Genomic DNA, 26,946 nt, shown 5'->3' on the forward strand with positions numbered 1-26,946 from the left:
ACTTCTCCTCCTCCTCCTCCTCCTTGTTGTTGTTATTATTAGCTTCCAGGGTTATTGCTGGGTCTCGGTGACTGCACTAGGAATCCAAGGCTCGTTTGGCCATTTTTGGGGGGTAGAACAGAGAGAAATTGAGAGGGGAGGGGACGATAGAGGGAGAGAGAGAGAGACACCTGCAGACCTATTTCACCACTTGTGAAGTGACTCCCTTTGCCAGTGGGGAGCAGGCCTTGAATCCAGATCCTTGCGAGGGTCTTTGTGCTTTGTAATATGTGCACTTAACCCAGTGAGCCACCACCCAGTCCAGCCACTGATTTTTCACATTAGCAATCAATTGATTTCAGGGAGTTAAAACAGTGGATAATGTGTTGGACACTCAAATGTGAGGTTCTAAGTTTCTTCCATAGCATCACATGTACCAAAGTAATGCTCATTTTTCTCTCTCTCTCCTAAATAACTTTTTTTTATTCAATCCAAAATTACATATTAGAAGATGGGAAAGGAATATTATAACTTTCATAGTACTGGAAATTTTAGCCATTGAAGTAAGACAAAGAAATACATGCATATAGATTAGAATAAGGAATTGAAAGTTCCCCCCTACTAATAGATAACAGGATTTTTTATGTGAAATCTCCCAAATAATCTACAAAAATACTTTTAGAACTGATAAAATGAATTTTAGCAAGGCTGAAGACTCTAAGATCAGCATATAAAAAGTGAATTACAATACTATACATTAATATATTTCTATATATTAATGAAGGTAAATTGAAGTTTAGAACACAATACATACCATTACAATAAGCTTGAACAAAATCAAGTACTTAGATATATACTTCACACTGTCCCATCCCGCGGGACCTTCAACGTGGGTTAACCTAGGAGAGGGAGTGAGAACAAGGAGAGAAGGGAGAGGGAAGGGGACAAGACACGCGAGAGAAATGAGACAAGTCAAGATTCTGATCAAGTCTGTTTATTAGCACCAAAGATGCTGTTTTTAAGGCCAGGGCAAGGGTGGAGTTAGCAGCTGGGGGCTATTGATTGAAGTGGTGTGTTGCCATGGTAATCAGCTGTTATCTGGAAGGTCCTGGGTGATTCATGGGGAGGTGGAATTGGGAGACAGGAACTTATCTTACCTGTGAACAAAGACTCTAAGGTGTAAAGAAGCAGGAACTTAACTTTTAAGCAAGGCCAGTCTGTGAACAAAGACTCTATGGTCATGCCAAGAGCAACCTTGAGGGCACAGGTGGCTCCCCACATCACACGACACATATGGCACACTTATGCTAAAATTACACAATACAAACGAAAGAACTCAAAGGATACTTAATGCAGTGACATACCATATTTAAGGACGAGAGAACTGAGCATAGTGAAGAAATCAGACTTTCCTAAACTGATCCACAGGCTTAGTGATATTCCTATCCAATCCAGTCATGTTTTTATAGGGAGAGACAAGTATATTCTAAAATAAATAAATTAATTAAATGTTTTGGATTAATGTGGGGTTTCACTGCTTTGCTTTAATTTTTTCAAACAGATAGATAGGTAGGTGGACAGACAGACAGACTGACTACAGCACCAAAGTTTCCCTCAATATAGTTAGTCCTGGACACAGGTTGTGCACATGGCAAAGCATACTGTCGAAGTCAGCTATTTTTCCAGCCTCTAGATTCTAAACTTTAAAAGAAAAGTATAGGTACTAAGTGAGAATCAAAAAAGTAAGTGTGAGTAACTGCTCTTCACAAAAGTTAGGGTTATTATAAAGTTTTCAGCAGAGTTATCCAAACAGCTTTGTATTGGCAATGAACTATGTTAATACATCATTGAAAGAATGAAGTGTCAAAGTTAGATTCTTAGAAACATGCCCAACTAACTTTTGAAAAAGTAAAAAAGCAGTTTAATAAAGAAATTATTTTCAACAAAAAGTGCCTCTCACAATTGGACATGTATAGGTGAACGTAAGAGAGAGTGGAAACAAAAAGAACTAAGGAAAGAAGGGAGAGAAGAAGGAGAAGAAATTGGGGCAGCTTGGAACGTTCCTACTCATGACCACAGAATGTGAGCTTAGACTTACAGGGATGCAGAGGTTACATAGGCCCCTAAGCTGAATATGGGCCCCAGATCAAATCAGTGGGGTCTACAGTCAATAATATTTATACACCTTTCCCATATTTGGGAGCTATTCCCTTCCCTGATAAAACTTTCTAGCCCTTTTTCCAGCCATGACATCATCTCCCCAGACAATAACTTGGGTCCACCTGCATATCAGATGTCAGGCTCAGGCAAAAACTAGTAGAGTTATGGGCCTTTTGGAATATAACTAAAATAGGCCTACTAGCTATCTTCAGAATGGAGACCACAAATCATCATCTGCAATATTCCAGCTGTTAGGTTACAGCTTTTGCTTGTGAAAAGCCCAAATAGAGGGACTAAAAAGACAAATTATAAATGGAGAGAAAAGATTTGGAAACAATATAGTCATCCCACCAACTACTAGGATTTAGAATATACTGAACTTTCAACATGAAATTTTGGAAATGGACATTAAGGGTCAGCAAAATAGCTCACTTAGTTAGTGTATTAGACCCACCCATGTATATGACTCAGGTTCTAGTTTGGTCGCCACTGTATTAAATAAAGCTTCAGTGGTGCTTTCAACCTATCCACCTCTCTGAAAAAGTCATCCCAGAGCACTGAAACCCTGGGGATGACCCCAAAAAAGAAAATAAAGTGAAGAATTAATTAGTGGTAGTAGTGTTTAGGGATGGAGGAGATATCTGGGGGAGAAAGGTGGGCGTAGATATAATTTTTTTTACATTTATAAACACACAAATGAGTAACTGAAGAAATATGAATTAGATTAATGAATTGTGCCCTTGTCAATATCCTGGTTATGATATTTTCATACAAATAATTTTCATGCAAAATTCCTCTAATGGGGAAGGAACTAGATAAATATTGCTTTGCATTACTTCTTACAATTACATGTGAATCTATAATTATCTAGATAAAAACACGAAGAAAATAACTTCTCACTATTGCATTAATAATTGAAGTTTTTATCACTACATTCAATTATCTACTACAACATGTACAAAAACAACATCTTTTACTAGAAGCAAGTTGATCTTCATAGGCCAACTGGCCCAGAGCAGAACATGTTGTACTTTATTAACAGGAGTTCTGGCTACAGGCAAGACAAAATTAGAATAGATATTGAAAATTACATTTTGGTTCTTAGAAAGTACAATTCCACAGAGAGGCAGCTGCAGAATTTCTCTGTGGCTTGATGTCTTAAAGGCAATGTTCATCTTCTAAATTGGGGAGAACAAATCTGCTAGAACATTGCTGCTCCCAAATACAATTTCTTTTTCTCCCATCTTGACCACAAAGAAATGCAGTTAGTGTACCTGCTCTGTAGGTCCTAAGGCCTCCCAAAGACCAAATTTTATTCTCCAACAAGGGGCTCACATTTTGATCATTATTTATCTTTGGTCTTGTGCATATTTCTCAAGCATTTCTAAATTTAGGCAATAAATAAAGAGGTAATAGGTTGGGCTGATAAAATAGCACATTTGGGTAGTGTGCTGCTTTGCTATGTTTCCCCACTGCATTGGAGGAAGCTACAGTATTGTGATGTCTCTCTTTCTCTCTCTATCTCGCCCTCTCTGCCCGTCTCTATCTAAACAAAAAAGTTTTAAAGATCTTGTTCTAGGCTGGGGAGACAGTATAATGGTTATGAAAAATACTTTTATACTTGAAGCTCCAAGATTTCAGGTTTAATCCCCAGCACTACCATAAGACAGAGTTGAGCAGTGCTCTCGTGGTTGGTCTCTCTATCTATTGATATCTATCTATCTCTTCTCTCATTAAAATTAAATAAAACATCTTTTAAAAAGGAAGAGGTGAAAGGTCTGGGCAGTAGTACACCAGGTTAAGCACACATAATATGAAACAAAAGGAACCACAAGGATCCAGGTTAGAGCCCCCACTCTAAGACCCCACTCCCCACCTTAGGGGAAGTGGGGGTCACTTCACCAGCAGTGAATCAGGTGTCTCTATACCTCTCCCCCTCTCTATCTTCCCCTCCTTTCTCAATTTCTCTCTATCCTATCCAATAAAAAGAAAAAAAATGGCCTCCAAGAGCAGTAGTGCCAGCACCAAGCCCCACTGATAACCCTGGAAGAAAAAAAAAAAAAGAAAGAAAGAAAAAAAGGGATGGCAGGTCACTTAAATAACTTATAAGACAATTCTTGACACTCTAGTTAGTCTCAACTTCATGTATTTTTATCCATTTTGGCTTAATAAATAATGACAACAGATGGTATTCCCAATCAAATTTAAGTTGGAAAAAGGCATCATGGAAAGTGAATAGCAAATCTAACATGCAGATCTATTACATAGATTCCCTTAGGGATTCCAAAGAATTGCATGTGGAATTTAAATAGCAGTAACAAAGATATAATGGAAATTCTAAGGTCTGGTAATTGGAGAGCTAAAGTCTAGATCATGGACAAGCTTGTGTGAGATGTTAAGGAACAGCCTTATCCTGATGTTGACAGGGAATTAATGTAGTATTAACCTCCCAGCTGTCTTGGGCCTGCAACAACAACAAAATAGAATTTTAAATGGTTTCTCCCTGATATTTAAAGCTTTGCATCCTTACTACACACTGGATATATGATTATGTACATATCTACACTATGTCTCCCAGGCAGCTAGGATTATCATTGGTTTTCAGATTCCAAGCAGCAACTGAGGGCCCAGAAATGACTTCATTGGTACAACACATGGTTTGTTGTGCATGAGACCCAGGATTCCAGCCCCTGCACCATGTGGTCAGTGTAGGGGGGAGCTCTGTGAACAGGGAAGCAGTAGTGCAATAGTATCTCTTCTATGTGTCACTCATGACCTGTCTGTCCTTCTCTACCCCGACCTCCCTCTCTCTCATTCTCTCTAAAATAAAGAATGACATATATTGACAACTGGTAGGTTCAACTCAACACTACAGAAATTAAAGGAGCAGCTGAGTACTCTGTTAGCCATGTCAATTCCTGGGTCCCACTCTTCAAGGATCTGATTTAGCTGACTTGCATTGGCTCTGAGAGCTGTGTGTTTTACCACTTCGACTTGAATGCCTCAGGAGTTTGGATTACACTTTGAGAAGGACGGTAGCAGTCTCAGAGGTAGCACAGCAATAGAGTTCCAGACCTAACAAGCTTAAAGACCAGAGTTCAGTGCTCAGCACTGTATATGCTAGCATTGTATTATTATTATTATTATTATTATTATTATTATTATTATTATCCTCCAGGGTTATTGCTGGGGCTCAGTGCCTGCACCATGAATCCACTGCTCTTGGAGGCTACTTTTTTCCCTTTTGTTTCCCTTGTTTTATCATTGTTGTAGTTATTGTTATTGTTGTTGTTGTTATTGCTGTCGTTGCTGTTGGCTAGGACAGAAAGAAATGGAGAGAGGAGGGGAAGGCAGAGAGGGATAGAGAAAGAAACCTGCAGTCCTGCTTCACCACCTGTGAAGCGGGGAGCCGCCTTGCTCAGGTCCTTGCGCTTTAAGCCATGTGCGCTACCGCCCGACCTCCCGAGTGCTATTCTGATCTCTTGATCTGTCTCATAAAATAAATAAATCTATTTTAAAGTCACTGAGTCAGGAGGACTGTACATGATTACCAGTTACATAAATTTCCCCTAACTACTCTCCTTTGAACACAAGGTCTGGATGCACTGTCAAATGAAATTAGAAACTAAGACTCTGGTTGCCACTAGAGGGTGGTATTAAATAATTTGAATGTTGAACAAAACTTGTTAAAAGAATGTGCTCACAATCAGATAATTTGAAACATTTTAATGACTCTTCTATTCACATGAAAATATTGAAATACAAATCATTTTCCAGGAAACATTTCTTACCTTTATTTCTAGTTCAAATGACTATATCAGATTACAATATTTCATTAACTGGTAACACATCGTCATTCTGAGTTTTGTAATTAAAGAATCTTAGAGATAATGGTGCAAATCCAGTTTCTCCAATGGACAGAGAGCCTTAAAAGAAAACTAGTGCAGAGTCTTAACAAATAGTAGCTGAATCAGGACCAATCCCAAGGGGCAACATCCTTCCCTGTAAACCATCTTATAAAATCACTAGCAGAACTGGGGATTTTGGAGAAGGAGAAAGGAGAACTGCAATGTCTAATGTGAGTTTCTGTAGCTATTTTCAATAAAAGCCAGTTTCTGAAATATTCACCAGAAAGAGCATTGAGGGGAATCGGGCAGTAGCGCAGTGGGTTAAGCGCAGCTGGTGCAAAGCGCAAGGACCCGCTCAAGTATCCTGGTTCGAGCCCCTGGCTCCCCACCTACAGGGGATTCACTTCACAAGTGGTGAAGCAGGTCTGCAGGTGTCTATCTTTCTCTCCCCCTCTCTGTCTTCCCCTCCTCTCTCCATTTCTCTCTGTTCTATCCAACAACAACAACATCAATAACAACAATAAAACAACAAGGGCAACAAAAGGGAATAAATAAATATAAAAAATTTTAAGCAGAAAGAACATTGAGAGCTATGTGAAGTAGCTGTAATTAGTGATTTTATAAAATTGGTATAACCTGAGTCAATGACACTTCCCATTTCTATTTTTCTTTTTTCTTTTTTTTTCCCCATTGGATTACAATTCTGAGCTGTAACTCCTTGATTTTCATCTTGTCTATATTTTTATATGTATATGTGTGGAACCAGAAACTTTTGCATGGGTGATATTACTACTTCAGGCCACTTTCTTATTCAAACTCTAAAAGCCAAAAGAGAATGGCAAGATATCTGTCAAGCCCTGAATGAAAAAGGGTTTCAACCAAGGATAATATATCCTTCTAGACCTTCATTCAAACTAGATGCAGTCATCAAAACCATCTCAGACAGACAACAGTTAAAGGAGGCAACCATCACCAAACCGGCCCTGAAAGAAGTACTAAAAGACCTCTTATAAACAAGAACATCACTATATTACTCGCAATATATCAGAGCAACTAAAAAAATTGTTGAATAATGGCACTACAATACATTAAATCTATAATATCAATAAATGTCAATGGCTTAAACTTACCCATCAAAAGGCACAGAGTGGGAGGATGGATCAGAAAACACAACCCAACCATATGCTGCTTGCAAGAATCCCACATGAACCAACAAGACAAACATAGACATAAAGTGAAAGGATGGAAAACTATCATACAGGCTAATGGACCACAAAAAAAAGGCAGGAACAGCCATTCTCATCTCTGACAAAATAGACTTTAAATCAAATAAAGAAATAAAAGATAGGCGAGGCCATAAAATTATGATTAGAGGACCAATCAGCCATGAAGAGTTAACAACTATTAACATCTATGCACCCAATGAGGGACCATCTAAATACATCAAACACCTACAGAAAGAACTGCGAAAATACATCAATAGCAATACAATAATCGTGGGAGACTTTAACACCCTACTCTCACACTTAGACAGATCAACAAAGCAGAGAATCAACAAAGAAACAAGAGAATTAAATGAAGAGATGGACAGACTAGACCTCCTGGACATTTTCAGAGTTTGTCACCCCCCAAAACTGGAATACACATTCTTTTCAAATCCACACAACACATACTCAAGAATAGACTACATGTTAGGCCACAAAGACAGCATCAACAAATTCAAGAGCATTGAAATCATCCCAAGTATCTTCTCAGACCACAGTGGAGTAAAGCTAATATTTAACAACAAACAGAAATTACTAAAAGACAGAAAATTTGGAAACTAAACAACATACTTAAGAACCACTGGGTTAGAGAGACACTCAAGCAAGAAATTCAAATGTTCCTGGAAACAAATGAAAATGAAGACACAACCTATCAAAATATTTGGGACACAGCTAAAGCAGTATTGAGAGGGAAACTCATAGCCATACAATCACATATCAAACAACAAGAAAAAGCTCAAATAAATGACTTTACTGCACACCTTAAGGACTTATAGGAAGAGGAACAAGGGAAACCTAAAAAAACCAGAAAGACAGAAATCACTAAAATTGGAGCAGAAATAAACATCGAAAATAAGAGAACCATAAAAAGATCAATGAAGCCAAATGTTAGTCTTTGAAAAATTAAACAAGATCGACAAACCCCTAGCCAGACTCACTAATCAAAAACGGGAGAAGACTCAAATTAATAGTATTGTAAACGATGGAGGAGATGTCAAAACTGACACCACAGAAATCCAGAAAATCATGCGAAACTTCTATGAAGAACTATATGCCACCAAGCTAGAAGATCTGGAAGAAATGAAAAAATTCCTAGAAACATATGCCCTTCCAAAACTGAACCAACAAGAACTACAAAATCTAAATGCACCAAACACAGACATAGAAATTGAAACAGTTATTAATAATCTCCCCAACAACAAAAGTCCTGGACCAGATGGTTTCACAAACGAATTCTACAAAACCTTTAGGAAACAGTTAATACCCATACTTCTAAAGCTATTCCATAAGATCAAAGAAGCAGGAACACTCCCTTAAACCTTTTATGAAGCCAACATCACCCTGATACCAAAAGCAGATAGAGACACAGCAAAAAAGGAAAACTACAGACCAATATCTCTAATGAAAATAGATGCCAAAATATTAAACAAGATCTTGACCAACAGGATACAGGAGTATATTAAAAAGATTGTTCATCACAACCAAGTGGAAGTTATCCAAGGAATGCAAGGCTGGTTCAACATACATAAGTCAAACAATGTCATTCACCACATCAATAAAAGCAAAGCCAAAATATCTCAATTACTGATTATCTCAATAGATGCAGAGAAAGCCTTTGACAAAATCCAACACCCATTCATGCTCAAAACTCTATAAAAAATGGGAATAGATGGGAAATTCCTCAAAATATTGGAATACATATATAGAAAACCTACAGCCAACATCATACTCAATGGACATACTGAAAGCATTCCCCCTCAGATCAGGGACTAGACAGGGCTGTCCACTATCACCATTACTCTTCAACATAGCATTGGAAGTTCTTGCCATAGCAATCAGGCAAGACAAAGAAATCAAAGGAATACAGATTGGAAGGGAAGAAGTCAAGCTCCCACTATTTGCAGATGATGTGATAGTATACAAAGAAAAACCTAAAGAATCCAGCAGAAAACTACAGGCAGTTATTAGGCAATACAGAAAGGTGTCCGGCTACAAAATCAATGTACAAAAATCAGTGGCATTTCTTTATGCAAACAGTAAGTCTGAAGAAGAAGACATTCAGAAATCATTCCCATTCATTGTTGCAGCAAAATCAATAAAATACCTATGAAGAAATCTGACCAAAGAAGTGAAAGACTTGTATACTGAAAACTATGATTCACTATTCAAGGAAATAGAAACTGACACCAAGAAATGGAAAGACATCCCATGCTCATGGATTGGAAGAATAAATATCATCAAAATGAATATTCTCTCCCCAGAGCCATATACAAATTTAATATGATACCCATCAAAGTTCCATGAAGCTTTTTTTAAGAGAATAGAACAAAAACTACAATCATTTATCTGGAACCTGAAAACACCTAGAATTGCCAAAACCATCTTGAGGAAAAGAGACAGAAAAGGAAGCATCGCACTCCCAGATCTCAAACTATATTACAAGGCCATCATCATCAAAACAGCCTGCTACTGGAACAAAAATAGGCACACAGACCAGTGGAACAGAATTGAAAGCCCAGAAATAAACACCTATGGACATCTAATCTTTGATAAGGGGGCCCAAAGTATTAAATGGAGGAATGAGGCTCTCTTCAATAAATGGTGCTGGGAAAACTGGGTTGAAACATGTAGAAGAATGAAATTGAACCACCTTATCTCACCAGAAACAAAAATCAACTCCAAATGAATCAAGGACCTGGATGTTAGACCAGAAACCAGAAATCAAATACTTAGAGGAAAACATTGATGGAACACTTTCCCACCCAAACCTCAAGGACATCTTTGATGAAACAAACCCAGTTGCAAGGAAGACTAAAGCAGAAACAAACCAATGGGACTACATCAAATTGAAAAGCTTCTGCACAGCCAAAGAAACTATCACACAAACAAAGAGACCCCTCACAGAATGGGAGAAGATCTTCACATGTCATATATCAGACAAGAGACTAATCACCAAAATATACAAAGAGTTCAGCAAACTTTGCAACAAAAAAGCAAATGACCCCATCAAAAAATGGGCAGAGGATATGAACAAAACATTCACTTCAGAGGACATCCAAAAGGCTAACAAACATGAAAAACTGCTCCAGGTCGCTGACATCAGAGAAATACAAATACAGACAACATTGAGATACCACCTCAGTCGTGTGAGAATGGCATACATCAAAAAGGATAGCAGCAACAAATGCTGGAGAGGCTGTGGGGACAGAGGAACCCTTCTGCACAGCTGGTGGGAATGTAAATTGGTACAGCTTCTCTGGAGAGCAGTCTGGAGAACTTTCACAAGGCTAGACATGGACCTTCCATATAACCCAGTAATTCCTCTCCTGGGGATATACCCCAAGGATTCCATAACACCCAACCAAAAAGATGTGTGTACTCCTATGTTCATAGCAGCACAATTCATAATAGCTAAAACCTGGAAGCAACCCAGGTGCCCAACAACAGATGAGTGACTGAGAAAGTTGTGGTATATATATACAATGGAATACTATGCAGCTATTAAGAACAATGAACTCAACTTCTCTGATCCATCTTGGACAGAGCTAGAAGGAATTATGTTAAGTGAGCTAAGTCAGAAAGATAAAGATGAGTATGGGATGATCCTACTCATCAACAGAAGTTGAGAAAGAATAACAGAAAGGGAAACTAAAAGCAGAATCTGGCTAAATGGAGAGTAGGGCACCAAAGTAAAAACCCTGTGGTGAGGGGAAGGGTGGACATTAGGCTTCCTAGGGTGGCGGGGGGGGGGTGTGGGTGGGTGGAATGGAGCACAACCTTTTGATGATGGGAATGGTGTTTATGTACACTCCTATTAAAGTGTAGTCATATAAATCATTAATTAATATGAGAGGGGAAAAATTGATTGTATGTCTCGAACTTTTTAAAACACAGACTGAGTCTTTTTAATACATAGGCTTAGTCTTTGATATGTGGACTCTCTCAGGTAGAACAGAATCAACCGGTGGCACAGCTATATACAAGTTGCTGGGTATTATACAGCAAACCCTAACAAAGGGACCTTTCAAAGTTAACCCAATTACCAAATAATGTAATGATAGCAATAACTATCCATTGTCTTCTTCAACCCTAAGACAGCAGGAACCTAACATTTCCACTATAGAGCCTATATTTTCCTCAGTCCTGGAACCTTAGGGTGGGGCACATTTTCCTGCAGGCTTCTCTCAGTTCATATCAAATAATACTGCATCTGCCAATCACAACCTAATCAACATGAGTGCCACCCAACATGCTTCACTTTAGACTGTGTCCAGAGACTCCAGGTGTGAAATGACAACCCTTCAGCTTCATCACTCTGGTGAGACCTTTCCTTTCATAGTATTCTCTAATTCCACTCCAGGTGGTTCACTTCCTAACAAAGACCCAAAACCTAGATATAGACGAGGTCCCCTGAGATAGAGCATATGTTCACACATATCCATAAATTAGGGCAAAATATATACCTGAAAGCAGAAGTACACAATAGTCTGCAGTGAGTACCCCCCCCAACACTTCATCTGCATTATTCCAGCCTTCAGGTACATAATAGTTGAACAATTTGTTTGGCTTTGTATGTTAACTCTCTTTTCAGCCACCAGGTTCCAGATGCCAGCATGATGCAGACCAGACTTCCCTGGACAGAGGACCCCACCAATGTGTCCTGGAGCTCTGCTTCCCCAGAGACCCACCCTACTATGGAAAGAGAGAGGCAGACTCGACCAGTCAACGCCCATGTTTAGCAGGGAAGCAATTACAGAAGCCAGACCTTCCACCTTCTACAACCCACAATGACCTTGGATCCACACTCCCAGAGGGATAGAGAATGGGGAAGCTATCAGGGGAGGGAATGGGATATAGAGATCTGGTTATGGGAATTGTGTGGAGTTGTACCCCTCCTATCCTATAGTTTCCTTAATGTCTCCTTTTTAAAATAAATAAATAAATAAATTTAAAAATAAAATAAAATATTATTTCCTTTCAAGATAACCTTCCTCTATTTTTAACCAAAGCACTTACCAGCTGTTTGTTTTTTCTGTCTTACAACTTAAAAAAAATTTTATTTATAAAAAGGAAACACTGACAAAAACCATAGGATAAAAGGGGTACAATTCCACACAATTCCCACCACCAGAACTCCTTATCCCATCCCCTCCCCTGATAGCTCTCCTTTTCTTTATCCCTCTGGGAGTATGGACCCAGGGCCATTATGGGGTGCAGAAGGTTGGCAGGTTGATCCATACTCCCAGCTTGTCTCTCCCTTTTCCTAGTTGGGCAGGGTTCTGGGGAATTGGGCTTTCAGCTCTGGTTTTTAGTGGTGTGGAGGATTGAACAACCTAGGACTTTGGAGCCTCAGGTATGAGAGTCTCTGCATAACCATTATGCTAATCTACCCCCAGAGATTTTATTTGCTTTTCAAAACAACCCTAAGAGGTAGTTGTTATTACTAGTCCCATTTTACAAATAATCAAACTGAGCTCAGGTGAGGTCCAGAGTAAATAAAAACTAAAGGTGGGTAAGTATTTAAACTCATGCAATCTGCAAATATCTGCTCTTAGCTTCTCTGGAGCCCAAACTGAATTTACAAATAGCCTCTAGCAAAGCAACACAGGGAGAAAAAGTACCCACTGAATGCTTGTGGGGAATAACACATTGAAAGCTGAAACATGGGGTATTTGTATCTTAAAGGTTAAGAAGCTCTTACACAGGAAAAGTGTTATTTGTTAGCTATACCTTAGCAGGCAAACAGGCTGAAATAGGGTTAATGTCTAGAATAAAATTCAAGCCAGACCTGATTTTCATGCTCTATTTCCTGCTGCAGACTAGAAGTTTTCCTCAGAAATATAATGAATAAATAGCCACTATATTTTAAAAAAAAAGCCAGAAGTTAGACATGCTATGCACATTCTCATCAGAGACAGGTGTTACTTCAGATAAAAATGAAATCACATTTCTAGGGCGTGCACATCGATTCACAGCAGTTTAAAGCTCCCTCTATAATATCAGTATGAACACCTGCTAAAATGTACAAAAGCCAAAGGAAAAAGCACTTGGGAAGAAGAGAAATGCTGAGATCTCTACTCTAGGGAGGCCATGCAGCATGGAGCTGGGTGTGATAACGGTGGTCGCCATACCACCGTTAGCCTAAGGGAAGCATATATATGACATGCACTTGACTACTTTTTTTTTTTTTGCCTCCAGGGTTATAGCTGGGGCTCAGTGCCTGCATTAGGAATCTGCTTCTCCTGGAGGCCATTTTTCCCTTTTGGTGTCCTAGTTGTTGTTATTGTTGACATTGCTGCTGTTGATGTTGTTGGATAGGAAAGAGAGAAATGGAGAGAGGAGGGGAAGACAGAAAGGGGGAGAAGATAGACCCCTGCTGACCTGCTTCACTGCCCATGAAGCAGCGACTCCCCTGCAGGTGAGGGGTGGGGGGGGGGGGGCTCAAACTGATTAGGTCTTCTCTTCAAAAGAACATGAATAGAATAACTGTTTAGTACAAAAATTCTTTTTATAAACTGTTATCTATGACCACCTGTGGCCAGTAGCTTTGTATTCTTTAAGTCAGCTCTTTGCAGTGCTAGCTAATCCTCCAGCAGAGACCCTCAGACTCTCTTCCTCCTTTCCTTATTTAGGCAATGGGGAGATAGTGAGCTCTGAAGCCCAGCCCAGGGATGGAGCAGACAGTTCTGTGTCAGGTATAAATGACTGGAAAAGGCCTGGGGGGAGGGGGGGGTGCGCTGCTGCCTGATGGCCACTGTTAGCAGCATGCCCTTTTACAAAAGAATAAATGTCTTGCTTCAACTCCTTATTTTTTTGCCAATAAGTAATTTTAATTGGACTATCATTTACAACAGGATCTTTAAGCCTGGTCCCTGTGCTTCGCACCACGTGCGCTTAACCTGCTGGGCTACTCCCCCACCCCCCACCCCCACTTGTACATTCCTCCCCCCACAATTTTTTTTTCTTTTCTTTTCTTTCCTTTTTTTTTTTTTTTTTGCCTCCAGGGTTATTGCTGAAGCTCAGTGCCTGCACTACAAATCCATTGCTCCTGGAGGTTATTTTTCCCCCCTTTTGTTGCCCTTATTGTTTATCATTGTTATTGCTGTTGTTGGATAGGACAGAGAGAAATGGAGAGAGGACGGAAAGATGGGGAGGGAAAGACACCTGCAGATCGGCTTCACCGCTTGTGAATCGACCCCCCTGCAGGTGGGGGGGGTGTCCTTGAGATTTGTGCCCGGTGCACTTAATCTGCTGCGCTACTGCCCAGCCCCCAGTACATTTTTATAAATAAATATTAGAAGCTGCACATTAATTTAATGGATATTATGGTGGAAACTTAGTACTTAGAATCAGTGATTTTATATCATATATATTATTTCTTAAGATGGTGCATTGTTAAATGAGTTTAATTTGAATGAACATATTAAGTGAACAATGTTAAATTAATAGTGATAAATTAAACATATGTGGCCAAAAATTTGAAGATTTTATTCAAGCGTGATTGGTTTGGCGGAAGATGTAATATGGTTCAGGAAATGGCTCAGTAGTAATAAACAGGACTTGTATGAGTGAGGCTCCAAGCTCATCAATGAAGAGAGTCTAGCCTCTTTCAGTCTTTCTTGAAATAGAGTAAATAGTTAAAAATTTAAAAGGAGAAAACCATAGTAACTAGAGATTTAGAGCAGATATGAAAGAGAGGGAGGGAGAACCAGAACATCACCTTGGCACATGTGCTGCCAGCAATCAAACTCGAGACCTTACTCTTGAGGTTTCAATACTTTATTCACTGTGCCACCTCCAGGGCTAGGATTTGATTTACCTTACTGATAAGCATATTATTTTCAAAAGCACTGTCAGGATTAGTTATGAACTTAAGTAATGAGTTAATTTAAGTGAAATATCTGAGTGCATAAGTACTGCAACCAAATGTATACTTTACATAAACTACCCAATGATGTTAATTTTTATTGATAATTTTGATTACCAGCCACAAAAATGCCACAAAAGCTGTTCTTACTAACACATTTTAAATTTCCACATTGTGGACAAATTGCACCTGAGCACATCATGGAAGGGATCCCAACTAGCACGTAATTCATTCTCTTATTACATGGCAGCACTGAGGAGGAAAATGCTTTCACATAATCTAATTGACCTAGAATGTCTATATAGTGTATATTAGAGAAAAATCACATTTGTCCTATTGGCCTTACATAGTCAGTCCAATCTCCAAAAAGTGGATTCGTAGGCAACAGTTTTCAATGAAAACTATACTAATGGAAAAAAATGATATGAATTGTTCCTATTTATTTAGCACATAATATGTGTATGCATATATCAGAAGCTATGCTCTACCATTTATTTATTTGTAATCTATCAATGTCTTTAAATTAAGTGTGGATACCTTTAACTTATAATTTATAAAACTGAAGATTAAGGAAGCTGAGGTTTTGCACAAAGATACAAATATACAGTGGCAATACCAGGATTCAAATCCAAAAAAATAAATAAATAAATAAAATCTTTGGTTCCCAAATATCAACTATTCCTGCTCTACTGTGTTGTTCTATAACATAATAAGAACTTAGAATTCTAAACAGGAGAGTTAGAAGTTTATATTTGGCAGAATTTCTTCAGTGAGGTTGAAGACTCTCCGGTAAAAAAGAAATGATGATGTAATGATAGAAGGCTTGTGCAGGGGAGTCGAGCTGTAGCGCAGCGGGTTAAGCGCATGTGGCGCAAAGCACAAGGACCGGCATAAGGATCCCGGTTCGAACCCCGGCTCCCCACCTGCAGAGGAGTTGCTTCACAGGCGGTGAAGCAGGTCTGTAGGTGTCTATCTTTCCTCCTCTCTGTCTTCCCCTCCCTCTCTCCATTTCTCTCTGTCCTATCCAACAACGACAACAACAATAATAACTACAACAATGAAACAACAAGGGCAACAAAAGGGAATAAATAAAAGAAAAAAAAAAGGCTTGTGCATGGTCACTGCTAGGATTATGTAAGGATGGAAAGCAAGTATTACATTTTCACAGCTAAAAGTACCATCAGTGTATCTCCTGTCAATAATAAAACAAAACAATTTTTCTCAAAAGGATACACTACAGTGTTAATAGTAGAATTCTGGTGGCTGTCCGTATACGTATAGCACAATTGTTACTTAAATTTTTCCACAGCACAAATTGGCATCAACAAGCAAGTTGGCATTTTCATAGACTAAGCTGATAGAAAAAGGAAATGGCTGACTGCTTGAATGAGACATTTTAATTATCTCATTTCCATAGTGTTCTTGTGTATAGCAAATGCCTATGACAAAGCCCAGTGGGAAAGGATTTAAATAATATTCTGGTTACTTGGCCATTTGAGAAGTTCCCCCGTGTGAAGTGATACTGTTTTGATAGAGTGGTTTGTGGTATTGATTGTTTCCACTCCAACTGCTATGAATGGAAAAGAAATATTAATCTAGTTCATAAAATTATATTAAATGAGGGGCTAGATGTATCTGGTGTATCTGGTAGAGTGCACATGTTACTATGTTCAAGGACATCAGTTCAAGTCCCAGGTCCCCTCCTACAGGGGATAAGTTTCATTAGTGGTGAAGCAGTGCTGCAGGTACTTCTCTCCCTCCTTTCCTCTCAATACTTCTCTCTATCCTAAATAAATATATAAGATTATATGTCCATCAACAGATGACTGGCTAAAGAAGCTGTGGGATATATACTCCATGGACACTTCTCTGCAATCAAAAAGTTGATATTGTGGCCTTTGAGACAAAATGGATAGAACTGGAGATTATTATGCTTAGTGAAAAAATAAAGAGATGAAAGACAATTTATTGATGGTTTCACTCATATAAGTGAATTAGATACCCATGAACTTACAAAACAACAACAAAACCCGAAGCAAGAAAAGTATTTCTAGGACTTGTGAAAACCACAGTGGTTATATTTGGAGGTGGGTGGGAGGGTGGAGACACAAAATTTTGGTGTAACGTGGTATAATAACACACAAAAGATTATAGTATGCATACTTCTTGAGTGCAGCTTTCTTTTAGAAAATACATTTGATGGGTGTAGACGTTTTCCATGCAATTCCTATAGAAACCACTTGGTGGTGCCAAATGGTCTGTTTTTTTTTATGTACTTAAAAAAAAAAAACGCAGAAAGTGAATATTTTTCTTTACATAAAGCTACCAGAAAAATATTTTTTTTGTAAATATTTTCTGTCTGGGTTCAGTCACCCATAAAAACACATTAGGAGGAGAAGTAGAAATCTTGAGAGTGTAGTAAGGGGAGAAAATAAGTATAGGAAAAATAAAACTAAGGAGAAAGGTGAAATCTGGATGGAAGAGGGAAAGGAATGTGATACTCAGGAAGTTTCAGAATAAATATTCAATCTATGATAAATTATGAGGGTCACTCTTCACCTAGACCAGCAAGATTGCTGATGTGGGAGGGTGCCTGCTTTGCCATGTACACGACCTTGGTTCGGTTCAAGTCTACACTGCACTGGGGATGCTTTGGTGCTGTGGTGCCTTTTGATCTCTTCCTTTATCTCTATGTCTCTAACATTCTAAAAAAGTCATCCCAGAATGGTGAAGCTCTAGTGATGACAAAAATATGAATAATTCCTCATCTGCCTGCAGCTGAAGAGGGCATACTCTCTTAATACCACTTTTCCACTTCAAGGCCTCAGAATCTGTTACTGTATTTTATTATAGCCCAAGCAGACATATAGCCCAAATGGATACTACACTCTTATCTGAGACTCCTTCCTTCTTGCTTGGTAGAATTCTAAGCAGCATGGATGTATCCGGTCACAGTGTGGCTCCATGTTCAAGCTGTCTTTCCAAACCTCAGTGCTCTGATGTTCCCTTCAACCCAACCACCTAATCTTTCAGTCTACTATATCAGTCTCCTAGCTGGTCCTTTTCCTTTCTTTCTCACTATATCCTACTCTACTTCCAACTGATTGCATAAGTTGATGCATTATCACATACCAACTTAAGAATCTTCCATGGCAATTCATTGCATTAGAATAAAATCCCAAAGCCTTACTGTGTGGATCAAAGGACTCTGTGATTTAGACCTATCTGCCTTTCGCAGATACTGCTGGATGGGCAACTCTCAATGGTCACATCAATTTCCCCTTCTTCTTGATGAGAAGAACTCTTATTTTATATGTGACAGCATGACTGCCAAACTCTCAGTGCTCCATGCTCTTTTGGAATTAGTAATAGTCAATGAAACGTAAATGGAAGAATTCTGGTGGGGCCCTTATCCCCTCCCCCAATCATTTTGGAAAGGAATAGACTCCACTTGCAGGAGTCTTTTTATGTCCCTGTCTTCTTCCTGCCTCGAATAGTAATGCACTGCCACCAGAAAAGCAGCAATTGCATGACTTGAAGGACAAAGCTTGCATGTTAAATAGAGGAATAATGGATGAAAGAATCTGGAGATACCTACAGGATAGAATATGATACCAGCTGGGGTCAGGCGGTAGAGCAGCGGGTTAAGCACACATGGCACAAAGCGCAAGAATGGGCATAAGGATCCCAGTTCGAGCCCCCGGCTGCCCACTTGTGGGGGAAGGGGTTACTTCACAAGTGGTGAAGCAGGTCTGTGGGTTTCTATCTTTCTCTCTCCCTCTCTGTCTTCCCCTCCTCTCTTCATTTCTCTCTGTCCTATACAACAACAATGACAACAACAATAATAATAACAACAACAACAGTGATAAATAACAAGGGCAATAAAAGGGGAAAAAAATGGCCTCTGAAGGCTGGGAGTATGGATCGACCAGTCAACACCCATGTTCAGCAGGGAAGCAATTACAGAAGCCAGGCCTTCCACCTTTTGCATCCCACAATGACCTTGGGTTCATACTCCCAGAGGGATAAAGAATAGGAAAGTTATAAGGGGAGGGAATGGGATATGGAGCTCTGGTGGTGGGAATTATATCCCTTTTATCCTATGGACTTGTCACTGTTTCCACTTTATAAATAAGTAAATTAAAAAAAAAAGAAATAAAAAAATGGCCTCCGGTAGCTGTGGATTTGTAGTGCAGGCATTGAGCCCCAGTGATAATTCTGGAGGCAAAAAAAGAATATGATACCAGCTCTGGATTCATGCTAATGTAAAAATATGCCTCTATTTAGTTCAGTGACCACCATCTGAATTTTTAATCAAATAATCTAAAGGTAATTTTTTCTGATCAATATGTACTCATTAGCTAATAATATCTGTAGGTCAGAAATATGGGAACAGTTCAGTGTCTCTGGACCAGAATTGGGTTGCCTGCCAGGCTGTCATTTTTTTTTTCCCTTCAGGGTTATCGTTGGGGCTCACTGCCTGCACTGTAAGCCATTTTTCTCATTTTTGTTGCCCTTGTTGTATTTGTTGTTATTTTGTCATTGCTGTTGTTGGATAGGACAAAAGGGAAATAGAGAGAGGAGGGGAAGACAGAGGGGGAGAAAAAGATAAACACCGGCAGACCTGCTTCACTGCTTGTGAAATGACTCCCTTGCAGGTGGGGAGCTGGGGGCTCAAACCAGGATCCTTACGCTGGCCCGTGTGCTTTGTGCCATGTGCGCTTAACCCTCTTCATTACCACCTGGCCCCCAAGCTGTCATTTTTTAAAAAATCATTTGGCAGGGGGTGTGAATGGAAAAACACAAAGTAAAGGTTGGACTGGGTTCCATGTGTTGCACCAAAGCAAAGACCACTGGGAGGGTGGATGGAGAACAGTTTGATGGGGTGAGGGAGCATTGGGTTCTTGGTGAAGAATTATGGCAGGCAATCTAAGTTGGGTGTGAGAGCTTTATAGATAGCTATCATCAGGAAAGGAGAAATTGTACTCATGTGTCAATAACTATACTCTAAAAAAAAACAGCATGTAGTATTTTTTCTCTCTCTATTTCTTCTTACTGACCCCCATGTGTTATAGGTAAGCTAAACATCCCAGGTCACTCCTTGAAAACTTAAAATTTGTTCTCCACAATCTTCTCTTCCTCTCTAATACTCTACTTTTTCTTTTCTATTCTCTTCCTCTATATTATCTTTCCTCCCATCCCTTACCCTCTCCCTCCTCCCCACTTACCTCCTTCAATTCCTTTCTATTCTCTTTCACAAGTACTGATCTCCAGAGCTCTCCCTAATGAACTTCCTGCTTGCTAGTCACATGTCAAAAACTTCTTTTTTTTTTATTAGTGATTTAATAATGATCAATAAGATTGTGGGGTAAGAGCTCTTACAATTCCATAAAATTCCTACCACCAGAGTTCCATATCCCATCACCTCCATTGGAAGCTTCCCTATTCTTTATCCCTCTGAGAGTACAGACCAAAGATCTCCTTAAGAGAGTCCAACTTTCAAAAGTTAGTGGTCTAAAAATTAGGTACTGAAATGGAATTACCCACCACCAAATGGCAAAGATAACCATGTCGCTGTTTCCCATTGGTTGTATATTACTGCTGCATCACCCAGGAGCTGATCTCAGAATGATGGAGTATCTTGTAAAAGGCACAGCAGAGGCAGCAGCTCAGAGTTCCCCCACACAATCATGAGGCACCATCCTCCAGGTCACAGTGTGTGATCTAAGTGCTCGACAACTAACGATGTTCTTTCTATAACAAAAAATACATGGATCCACTGTTTCTGCCATTCCAGTGATACATGTAGGAGAAATTATGCTTCAGATTCCCATAGTTCCTGTTTTTGCAAAGGTCTTGTTCTCAAAGGTAGAATTCCATTGCTGATGGTCAAAGTGAGAGTCTCATTGAGCATAAATTAGAGCTTCAATATGGGAACTTCGGAATCCTCTTGCCAAGGGACCCATATAAAGCACGGAAGGCAATGTTCTGGCAGAGTAATCACTTTGCTAGTCAAGAGAAGGCGGCACTGGCAAATAATGAGGGCAAAGAGGGACATGTTAGGTATTGAGACAGTCTCTTGGGGACCTCTGGGGACTCCATCACATCATTCAGTCTGGTGTGAACGTAGAGTACAGCACGTCTTGACTAGAGAAGACTTGCACATTTACAAGGGCTCAGGTTTCTTGGGATGACAGTCTAGGTCAGGCCACCACATAATCTTTACCTCCTTGTTTTCTTCAGTGTTCTGCGTTGCTGAGAGAATAAAATTTTCACTCCTTGCTATGATTTTCAGGAACTTTGTAGCCTTGTTCATGATTATGTCTCAGGTCACATACTCTACCCAGGGCTCTCCAGACTCTCTGATATGGGCATACTGAACAGACTGAAGTCTCATAAACTTTCTAAGAACTGCTAAGCCTTTTTTTCTTTTTCTTTCTGTTGCCACAAGCATCATCATCATTATTATTTTTATTGTTGTAGTTATTGTTGTTGTTGTTGATGTCGTTGTTAGGACAGAGAGAAATGGAGAGGGGAGGGGAAACAGAGGGGGAGAGAAAGATAGACACCTGCAGACCTGCTTCACCGCCTGTGAAGTGACTCTCCTGCAGGTGGGGAGCCGGGGGATCAAACTGGGATCCTTCCACCATTCCTTGAGCTTTGCACCACATGCGCTTAACCGCTGCGCTACCATCTGACTCCCTGCCACAAGCATTATTACTGTGGCTCAGTGCCTGCAGGAAAAACCCACCACTCCTGGCAGCCATGTTTCTCTTTCTTTCTTTCTTTCTTTCTTTCTTTCTTTCTTTCTTTCTTTCTTTCTTTCTCTCTTTTTTTCTTTCTTTCTTTCTTTCTTTCTTTCTTTCTTTCTTTCTTTCTTCTTTCCTTCCTTCCTTCCTTCCTTCCTTCCTTTCTTCCTTCCTGCTTCCTTCTGTCTTTTCTTCCTCTCTTCTTTCTTTCTGTAAGATAGTACAGAGAGAAATAGAGTGGGGAGAGAAGAGATAGAGAAGAGGAAAAGGGGGGTGAGTGGTGGTGCACCTGCTAAACATACATAGAACTAAGCCCAAAGACCTATGTACGGACCCTCGGAAAGAATCTGGGTTTGAGCCCTCGTCTCCTCACCTGCGGGGGTGGGGGGACTCTTCACAGTGGTGAACCTGGTATGGAGGTGTCTATCTCTCTCTCTATCTCTCTCTGTCTCACTCTCTCTGTCTCTATCTCCCCCTTCTCTTTCAATTTCTCTCTGTATTATCCAATAAAATGAAAAAAAAAAAAAAAAGGCCACCAGGAGCATGTAGTGCTGGCACTGAGCCCCAGCAATAATACTGGAGGCAAATAGAGAGAGAGAGAAAGAGAGACAGAGAGACAGAGAGAGACAGAGAGAGAGACTGCATTATTGCTTCACCAATAGTGAAGTCCCCCACCCCCATGCAGGTGGGTAGAATGAGCAGTAACTGGAATCTGGATCCTTGTGCATGATAAATTGTGTGCTCAATCAGGTGAGCCACACATGGCCAAATATATATGGTCCCCTTCAGGGTTTTTGCTGGTGCTATTTCCCTGTATAAGGAATCCATTGTTCCTGGTGGTCATTTTTCCTTTTCCTGTTTTGTTTTCGTTTTTTGTTTCTTCTTTACTTGATAGGACAGAGAGAAATTAAGAGGGAAGAGGAAGATATAAATGAGAGAGACAGAAATACCTGCAGTGCTTGCTTCACCTCTCTTGAAGCTTCCCTCCTACAGGTGGATACTGGGGATTCAAACCCACGTCCTTACAAATGGTAACATATGCACTTAACCGGGTGCATCACTACCCAGCTCTTCCTGCCTTCTTTTCATTTCTTTATTTTTATTAGTGATTCAATAATGATTAACAATATTGTAGGATAAGAGGGGTACAGTTCCATATAATTCCCACCACCAGAGTTTCCACATCCCATTCCCTCCATTGGAAGTTTTCCTATTATTTATCCCTCTGGGAGTATGGGCCAAAGATCTTTATGGGGTGCAGAAGGTTGAAGGTCTGGTTTCTGTAACTGCTTCTCCACTGGACATGGGTGTTGACACCCAGCCTGTTTCTATCTTTCCCTAGTGGGGCAGGGCTCTAGGAATGTGTCATTCCAGGACATATTGGTGAGGTCCTCTGCCCAGGGAAGTCAGGTTGGAGTCATGGTAGCATCTGCAATTTGGTGGCTGAAAAGCAGTAAGATATAAAGCAGAACAAATGGTTTAATAATCAGGAACCTAAAGGTAAGAATATACCAGATTTGGGGTCTTCATGTTAGAAGAAGCTAGGAAGTCTATCTTAGGTATATTCCATGGGGCCCATGGCTTTACTAATTTTTGCCTGATCCCAACAGCTAATGTTTGGGTGGGCTAAAAGTTGTTATTGTCTGAGTATTGTCTGAGTAGGTGATGGCAGAGCTGCAAACAGGACTAAAATGCTGGATTAGGGCAGAGAGTAGTTCCCAAATATGAGAAAAGTATAACTGTAAACCATATTGATCTTTATTCAAAGATGCCTGGCTTGGAATGTCAACCTTCTAGCTCCATTACTCTAGTGAGACCTTTCCTAGCTCATAGAACTCCTTAATTCCATTTCAAGTGGCTCACTTCCCAACAGAGTTACAGATCCTAGATATAGACCAGGGCCCAAGGGGTAGGGCACATGTGCACATGTATTCATAAGTTAGGAGAAAATATATACCTTAATGTAAAACTGCCTTCTTTTAACAAGGAGAATATTCCATTTATTAAATTATTGTCTTTGTTTATTTATTGGATAGAGACATCCAGAAATCAAGAGAGAAAAAGAGACACCTGTAGTACTGCTTCACCACTTGCAAAGTTTTCCCCCTGCAGGTGGGGACTGGGGTCTCAAACCTGGGCCCTTGTGCATTCTAGCAGGTGTGCCACCACCTGGCCCCTAAGAATATTCCTTTATTCCACCTCTATCTGACAAACTAATTTGATTCAACTATCATCTACTCTTTTAAATTTGTTTATTTTCCTAATTTTGTTCCTTTGGCAAAAATTAGTTCTGTCTTCTATCCCACACTTAGAGTAGAGAACACTCATTTACTCTAGTTTTGGAACCATTGTTAATTTCCATGATTGACTTTCTATGAGGCTACAGCTTTATTTTTTTACCAAAGCACTTCTCACCTCTAGTTTTTGGTGATGCAGAAGATTGAATCTGGGCTCTTGGAGAACTATAGATTCTCTGAGGGCAATAATATTGTCTTACTTTTTTAAGTAAATAAAATATATCTATATTACAAACATATGTTGAGCAGCTACTACAGGTTGGACAAGTACCAGGGGACATGCAAAAATCAACAAATTCAGGTATAAATTCTAATCTCAGGGAACTCAACCTACAGCCTAGCAGAAAAGAGTTATTGTTTATGCAAAACACCACTAAATAGAGTGCAAAAGGATGATAAAGGGAGAGAAAAATAAAGCTTATGAGACCATGGAAAAGATATTCCTCTCAGTTTAATAATCTTTCTTGCAGAACACAGAAAATAGAGCTATGCTAGTTAAGCTCTTATATGGAAGCAAGAAAAACCATCTCAATTGTATTTTAATATTTTTTAAAATAGATATTGTCTGGCACACAGACTTGTCAGGAGGATTGGGAAATAGGTAGGAACGACTGAGCCCAGAGACTCATTTAAAACCATGGCAGCTTTGGTGAGAACACTGCTGTAGCCTCCAGGTGTCACAACACACCAAGGCCAGCACCACAGTAACCTTCCACTCAGTCTCATCAGGAGCAATACTCCAACACATAGGAAATAGTTGAGTAATCTGAGTTGGCAAAATAGCCCACTTGAATAGTGTTGCTGCCTTGTTATATGAACAACCCAGGTTCAAATCTGGCCCCCAAAACACTGAAAGAAGGCTCAGTGCTGTGATCTCTGTGTCTATCTAAAAAAAAAAAAAGAGGCTAAGTAATCAATTCAATATTTCAGCACTACTACAACACAGATTAGTGTTACAAAAAACATTCGACAAATCTAATATCTAATGCTAAATAAACACTAGATAAATCAAATGAATGAGTAGGATTTATAACTGGAAACCTTTGTCAAAGGATTATCTCAATGTCTGCAGATTTTAGGAGGGCTCGCTTATGTCATTTAGTTCCTTGGGTCACTGAACACCATGCTTCCTCACTAAAATTAGAGGCTATATAGGACATCGTGACCGGCAGGTACTGGCGAGTGGAATAGAGCAGAGTAGAAAGGACAAGTAACCTTACCAGGCTAAAACAATTTAGCCTTCCTGCGCAGTTCTTGAGTCTCTCTCTTCTCTTTGTGTGAGTAGTGTGAAGGCTAGCTATAGAACTGTTTGGGAAATAAGATCATTGAGATATTGCCTGGATTAGCCCAGGGGATTGTCTGATCCACAGTCAATATAGAATAATGAAGAAATACATTTTAAGGTATTAAACCACTGAGATTTGTGGGGGTTGTTGCAAAGTCTAGTGCTTACCTGACCTAGCACAGGGCTCTGACTATAAGAATATGGCACAAACTTCCTGGCACTTACTTTGATCTGATCAAGATAAAGAAATAATGTGATGCTCTCTCTGCCTAGGCGAGCCTGCCATCATCCACCAAATTGCAGACGCTATCAAGAGTTCATTCTGACTTGCCTGAGTACACGACCTCACCAATGTAGCCTGGCACCTCACCTCTCCACAGCCCTATCCCACTACAGAAAGACATAAATAGTCTGGGGGGTGGGAGGATCAACCTGCCAATACCCTTGTCCAGCAGAGAAGCAATTATAGAAGCCAGGTCTCCCACCTTCAGCATCCCCCCAAAATTTTCAGTCCATACTCCAGTGGGGGAAAAGTGATAGGGAGGAGATGACCAGAGGGCTCTGAACTCCAACTCCATCAGGATCTGGAGAGAGAATAGGGAAGAAAAAAAAAAAAAAGAAGAAGGACATTTGGAAGTAGTGATAGATGTAGGTGTGACTTGAAAAGGAAGAGAAAATTGGACCATGGGGAAAAATGGTCAAATATAGACAAACGTAGTCTGACGGTAGCGCAGCAGGTTAAGCGGGTTAAGTGCATGTGGTGTGAAGCGCAAGGGCCCAGGCTCTCCACCTGCAGGGGAGTCGCTTCACAGGCAGTGAAGCAGGTCTGCAGGTATCTTTCCCTTCCCCTCCTCTTTCCATTTCTCTCTGTCCTATCTAACAATGACGACATCAATAACAACAATAATACTAACTACAACAAGGGCAACAAAAAGGAATAAATAAATAAATATTAAAAAATAATAATAGTTAACCCATATCTGCAACTTTGGGAGAACTGCTGTAGCTTCCAATGGAGGAAGTGGAGATACAGAATTCTGATGGTGGGAACGATGTGGAATTATATCCCTGTTATAATTTTGTAAATCAATATTAAATGACTAATAAAATTAAAATTAAGAAATATAACAAAGATCAGATAGCATAAAGGAGGAGACAGATGGGGAATGGTGTAGAGCCAACAACTTAGAAACCTTGTGTTGTACAGACTTACTTTTACAATGTCACAGACAGAAGGAAACATCTGTTATTCCAGGCTTGTTTCTGTAGGCAACACTGTGTACAATCTCAAAAAATAGGATACCTCTTTTGCACTTCTCACTTTCTATTGAATAACTGAGTAATACTGACTGTTCTTCTATTGTATAAAGAAGATTAAATACTATAGAAACTAAAAAATAATAATGTGAGCAGTCTTTTTTAAGCCAACTATAGATTTCCCATTGCACTTTGAGTTAAAAAAAAATATCACAGTTTTTTTTTACTTTGGTGCAATA

The 26,946-nt window shown here is 39.7% G+C and overlaps 1 long non-coding RNA gene across 1 annotated transcript; it reads right to left on the minus strand.

Annotated features, from left to right (window-relative positions):
• Nucleotides 1-957: 957 nt before the first annotated feature.
• On the minus strand, nucleotides 958-26,737 carry LOC132541710 (uncharacterized). Its single transcript, XR_009552807.1, has 2 exons — nucleotides 26,664-26,737; nucleotides 958-1,131 (listed from the first exon to the last, which is right to left on the minus strand). It is a non-coding gene; the product is annotated as an uncharacterized LOC132541710 (long non-coding RNA).
• Between the last annotated feature and the right edge of the window lie 209 nt (nucleotides 26,738-26,946).

The sequence above is a fragment of the Erinaceus europaeus genome, chromosome 12 (genome assembly GCF_950295315.1).
Source record: "Erinaceus europaeus chromosome 12, mEriEur2.1, whole genome shotgun sequence".
NCBI lineage: Eukaryota > Metazoa > Chordata > Mammalia > Eulipotyphla > Erinaceidae > Erinaceus > Erinaceus europaeus.